Source organism: Cherax quadricarinatus, chromosome 3 (assembly GCF_038502225.1).
Source record: "Cherax quadricarinatus isolate ZL_2023a chromosome 3, ASM3850222v1, whole genome shotgun sequence".
In the NCBI taxonomy this organism is placed as follows: Eukaryota; Metazoa; Arthropoda; class Malacostraca; order Decapoda; family Parastacidae; genus Cherax; species Cherax quadricarinatus.
In genome coordinates, this window is record NC_091294.1 from 69,389,235 (window position 1) to 69,395,826 (window position 6,592).

Genomic DNA, 6,592 nt, shown 5'->3' on the forward strand with positions numbered 1-6,592 from the left:
CCTACCTACACTCTACATCCTACACTCAACCTGCCTACACTCTACACCCTGCACACTACCTGCCTACACTCTACATCCTACACTCTATCTGCCTACTCTCTACCTGCCTACTCTCTACCTGCCTACACTCTACCTGCCTACACTCTACATCCAACACTCTACCTGCCTACACTCTACCTGCCTACACTCTAGCTGCCTACACTCTAGCTGCCTACACTCTACATCCTACACTCTACATCCTACACTCTACATCCTACACTCTACATCCTACACTCTACATCCTACACTCTACCCGCCTACACTCTACATCCTACACTCTACATCCTACAATCTACATTCTACACTGCATGATACTCTACATCCTACACTACATCCTACACTGCATCCTACACTTTACATCCTACACTCTACATACTAAACTGCATTCTACACTCTACATCCTACACTGCATCCTACTCTACATCCTACACTCTACATCCTACACTGCATCCTACACTCTACATCCTACACTCTACATCCTACACTGCATCCTACACTTTACATCCTACACTCTACATCCTACACTCTACCCGCCTACACTCTACATCCTACACTCTACATCCTACACTCTACATTCTACACTGCATGTTACTCTACATCCTACACTACATCCTACACTGCATCCTACACTTTACATCCTACACTCTACATGCTACACTGCATCCTACACTCTACATCCTACACTGCATCCTACTCTACATCCTACACTCTAAATCCTACACTGCATCCTACACTCTACATCCTACTCTGCATCCTACACTTTACGTCCTACACTCTACATCCTACACTCTACATCCTACACTGCATCCTACACTACTTACACTGCAACCTACACTCTACATCCTACACTGCATCCTACACTCTACATCCTACACTCTACATCCTACACTCTACATCCTACACTCTACATCCTACACTGCATCCTACACTACATCTTACATCTTACACTGCATCCTACACTCTACATCCTACACACTACATCCTACACTGTATCCTACACTACATCTTACACTGCATCCTACACTCTACATCCTACACTCTGCATCCTACACTGCATTCTACACTACATCCTACACTCTACATCCTACACTGCATCCTACTCTACATCATACACTGCATCCTACACTCATCCTACACTCTACATCCTACACTGCATCCTACTCTACATCATACACTGCATCCTACACTCATCCTACACTCTACATCCTACACTCATCCTACACTCTACATCCTACACTGCATTCTACCTTCTTCATCCAACACTCTACATTGAACACACTGCATCCTACACTCTGTAATCTACACTCTACATCCTACACTGCATCCTACACTCTGCATCCTACACTCTACATCCTACATTGCATCCTACACTCTACATCCTACACTCTATATCCAACACTGCATCTAACACTACATTGTACACTCTACATCCTACACTGCATCCTACACTCTACATCCAGCACTCTACATCCGACACTCTACATCCTACACTTTACATTCTACACTCTACATCCTACACTCTACATCCTACACTCTACATCCAACACTCTACATCCAGCACTCTTCATCCAGCACTCTACATCCGACACTCTACATCCTACACTTTACATTCTACACTCTACATCCTACACTCTGCATCCTACACTCTGCAGCCTACATTCTGCAGCCTGCTCTACAATCTATACTGCAAACTACAATCTACATCCTTCACTACGTCCTATGCTCTATATCCTACGCTCTACATCCTACACTACATCCTGCAGTCTGTATCCAACACTCCACATCTTACACTCTGCATCCTACACTGCACATCCTACACTCTACATCCTACATTCTGCATCTTACACTCTACATCCTACACTCTACATCCTACACTCTGCATCCTACACTTTGCATCCTACACTCTACATCCTACACACCACATCCTACACTACAACCTACATCCTATACTTATCCTTCACTTTACATCCTACACTACATCCTACACTACATCCTGCAGTCTGCATCCTACACTCCACATCTTACACTCTGCATCCTACACTGCACATCCTACACTCTACATCCTACATTCTGCATCTTACACTCTACATCCTACATTCTACACCCTACACTCTACATCCTACACTTTACAGCCTACACTCCACATCCTACAATCTACATCCTACACTCCACAGATGGGCCACAGGGATGTTAGGAGGTATTTCTTCAGTCATAGAGTGGTCAGGAAGTGGAATAGTCTGGCGAGTGCTGTAGTGGAGGCAGGAACCATACATAGATTTAAGACGAGGTATGATAAAACTCAGGGAGCAGGGAGAGAGAGGACCTAGTAGCACTCAGTGAAGAGGCGGACCCGGAGCTGAGTCTGGACCCCTGCAACCACAATTAGGCGAGTACTCTACAATCTACATCTTATAATCTACACCTTACACTCTACATCCTACACTCCGCCTGCCTACACTCTGCATCCTACACTCAACATCCTACACTCTACACGCTGTACTTTACATTCTACACTCTACATTATACACTCTATATCCTACACTCTACATCCTATATTCAAGTTCCTACACTCAACATCCTACCCTCTACACCCTACATCTTTCACTCTACATCCTACACTCTACACCCTACACTCTACATCTTACAATCTACATCCTGCACACTACACTCTACATCCTACAGTCAACATCCTACACTCTACACCCTACACTCTACATCCTACACTCTACACACTATATCCTACACTCTACATCCTATACTCAACACCCTACACTCAATATCCTACACTCTACATCCTACACTCTACATCCTACACTACATCCTACACTCTACATCCTTCACTCAACATCCTACACTCTGCATCCTACACTCTACATCCTACACTCAACATCCTACACTCTACATCCTACACTCAACATCCTACACTCTACATCCTACACTCTACACCCTACACTCTACATCCTACACTCTACATCCTACAAAACCATCCTCCGCTCTACACCCTACACTCCACATTCTACACTCTACATCCTACACTCTACATGCTACACTTAACATCCTACACTCTACATCCTACACTCTGCATCCTACACTCAGCATCCTACACTCAACATCCTACACTCTGAATCCTATACTCTACTTCGTACAGTACCATCCTCCGCTCTACATCCTACACTTCACATCCTACACTCCACATCCTACACTCTACATCTTACACTCTACATCCTACAGTCAACATCCTACGCTCAACATCCTATATTCTATATCATACACTAAATCTTTAACTCTACATTCTACATCCTACACTTTACAGCCTACACTCCACATCCTACAATCTATATCCTACACTCCACATCCTACACTCTATATCCTACACCCTTCACCCTACACTCTACACCCTACACTCAACATCCTACACTCTACACCCTACACTCCACATCCTACACTCTACACCCTACACTCCACATCCTACGCAGACGAGAGAGATACATGATTATATACACCTGGAAAATCCTAGAGGGACTAGTACCGAACTTGCACACGAAAATCACTCACTACGAAAGCAAAGGACTTGGCAGACGATGCACCATCCCCCCAATGAAAAGCAGGGGTGTCACTAGCACGTTAAGAGACCATACAATAAGTGTCAGGGGCCCGAAACTGTTCAACTGCCTCCCAGCATACGTAAGGGGGATTACCAATAGACCCCTGGCAGTCTTCAAGCTGACACTGGACAAGCACCTAAAGTCGGTACCTGACCAGCCGGGCTGTGGCTCGTACGTTGGATTGCGTGCAGCCAGCATTAACAGCCTGGTTGATCAGGCTCTGATCCACCAGAAGGCCTGGTCACAGACCGGGGCGCGGGGGCGTTGACCCCCGGAACTCCCTCCAGGTAAACTCCTACGTTCCACATCCTACATTCTACATCCTGCACTCCACATCCTACACTCTACATCCTACACTCTACATTCTACACTCTACATCCTACACTCTACATCCTACACTCCACATCCTACACTCCACATCCTACACTCCACATCCCACACTCTACACCCTACACTCCACATCCTACACTTTACATCCTACACTCCACATCCTACACTCCACATCCTACAATCTACATGCTACTCTCCACATCCTACACTCTACATCCTACACTCCACATCCTACACTCTTCACTCTATACTCTACATCCTACACTCCACATCCTACACTATACACCCTGCACTCCACATCCTACACACTACACTCCACATCCTACACTCCAGATCCCACACTCTACATCCTACACTCTACGTCCTACACTCTACATCCTACACTCTACAGCCTACACTATACATCCTTCACTCCACATCCTACACTCTACATTCTACATCCTTCACTCTACATCCTACACTCCACATCCTACACTCTACATCCTACACTCTACATCCTACACTCCACATCCTACACTCTACATCCTACACTCTACAGTCTACATTCTACATCCTACACTCCACATCCTACACTATATTCTTCATCCCACACTCTACATCCTACACTCTAAATCTTACACTCTACATTCTACATCCCACACTCTATATCCTACACTCTACATTCTTCACTCTACATCCTACACTCTACATCTTACTTTCTACATCCTACACCCTACACTCTACATCCTATACTCTACATCCTACACTCCACATCCCACACTCTACATCTTACATTCTACACCCTACACTCTACATCCTACACTCTACATCCTACACTCCACATCCCACACTCTACATCCTACACTCCACATCCTACACTCTACATCCTACACTCTACATCCTACACTCCACATCCTACACTCTACATCCTACACTCTACATCCTACACTCCACATCCTACACTCTACATCCTACACTCTACATCCTACACTCTACATCTTACTTTCTACATCCTACACCCTACACTCTACATCCTACACTCTACATCTTACATTCTACACCCTACATCCTACACTCTACATCCTACACTCCACATCCCACACTCTACATCCTACACTCCACATCCTACACTCCACATCCTACACTCTACATCCTACACTCTACATCCTACACTCCACATCCTACACTCTACATCCTACACTCTACATCCTACACTCCACATCCTACACTACATCCTACACTCTACATCCTACACTCTACATCTTACTTTCTACATCCTACACCCTACACTCTACATCCTACACTCTACATCTTACATTCTACACCCTACACTCTACATCCTACACTCTACATCCTACACTCCACATCCTACACTCTACATCCTACACTCTACATCTTACATTCTACACCCTACACTCTACATCCTACACTCTACATCCTACACTCCACATCCTACACTCTACATCCTACACTCTACATCCTACACTCTACATCTTACTTTCTACATCCTACACCCTACACTCTACATCCTACACTCTACATCTTACATTCTACACCCTACACTCTACATCCTACACTCTACATCCTACACTCCACATCCCACACTCTACATCCTACACTCCACATCCTACACTCCACATCCTACACTCTACATCCTACACTCTACATCCTACACTCCACATCCTACACTACATCCTACACTCTACATCTTACATTCTACACCCTACACTCTACATCCTACACTCTACATCCTACACTCCACATCCCACACTCTACATCCTACACTCCACATCCTACACTCCACATCCTACACTCTACATCCTACACTTTTCATCCTACACTCTACATCCTACACTCTACATCCTACACTCTACATCCTACACTCTACATCCCTCACTCTACATCCTACACTCTACATCCCACACTCTACATCCTACACTCTACATCCTACACTCTACATCCCACACTCTACAACCTACACTCTACATCCTACACTCTACATCCTACACTCTACACCCTACACTCTTCATCCCACACTCTACATCCTACACTCTACATCCTACACTCTACATCCTACACTCTACATCCCACACTCTACATCCTACACTCTACATCTTACACTCTACATCCCACACTCTACATCCTACACTCTACATCCTACACTCTACAACCTACGCTCTACATCCTACACTCTACATCCTACACTCTACATCCCACACTCTACATCCTACACTCTACATCCCACACTCTACATCCTACACTCTACATCCTACACTCTACACCCTACACTCTTCATCCCACACTCTACATCCTACACTCTACATCCTACACTCTACATCCCACACTCTACATCCTACACTCTACATCCCACACTCTACATCCTACACTCTACATCCTACACTCTACATCCCACACTCTACATCCTACACTCTACACCCTACACTCTTCATCCCACACTCTACATCCTACACTCTACATCCTACACTCTACATCCCACACTCTACATCCTACACTCTTCATCCCACACTCTACATCCTACACTCTACATCCTACACTCTACATCCTACACTCTACTTCCCACACTCTACATCCTACACTCTACATCCTACACTCTACTTCCCACACTCTACATCCTACAC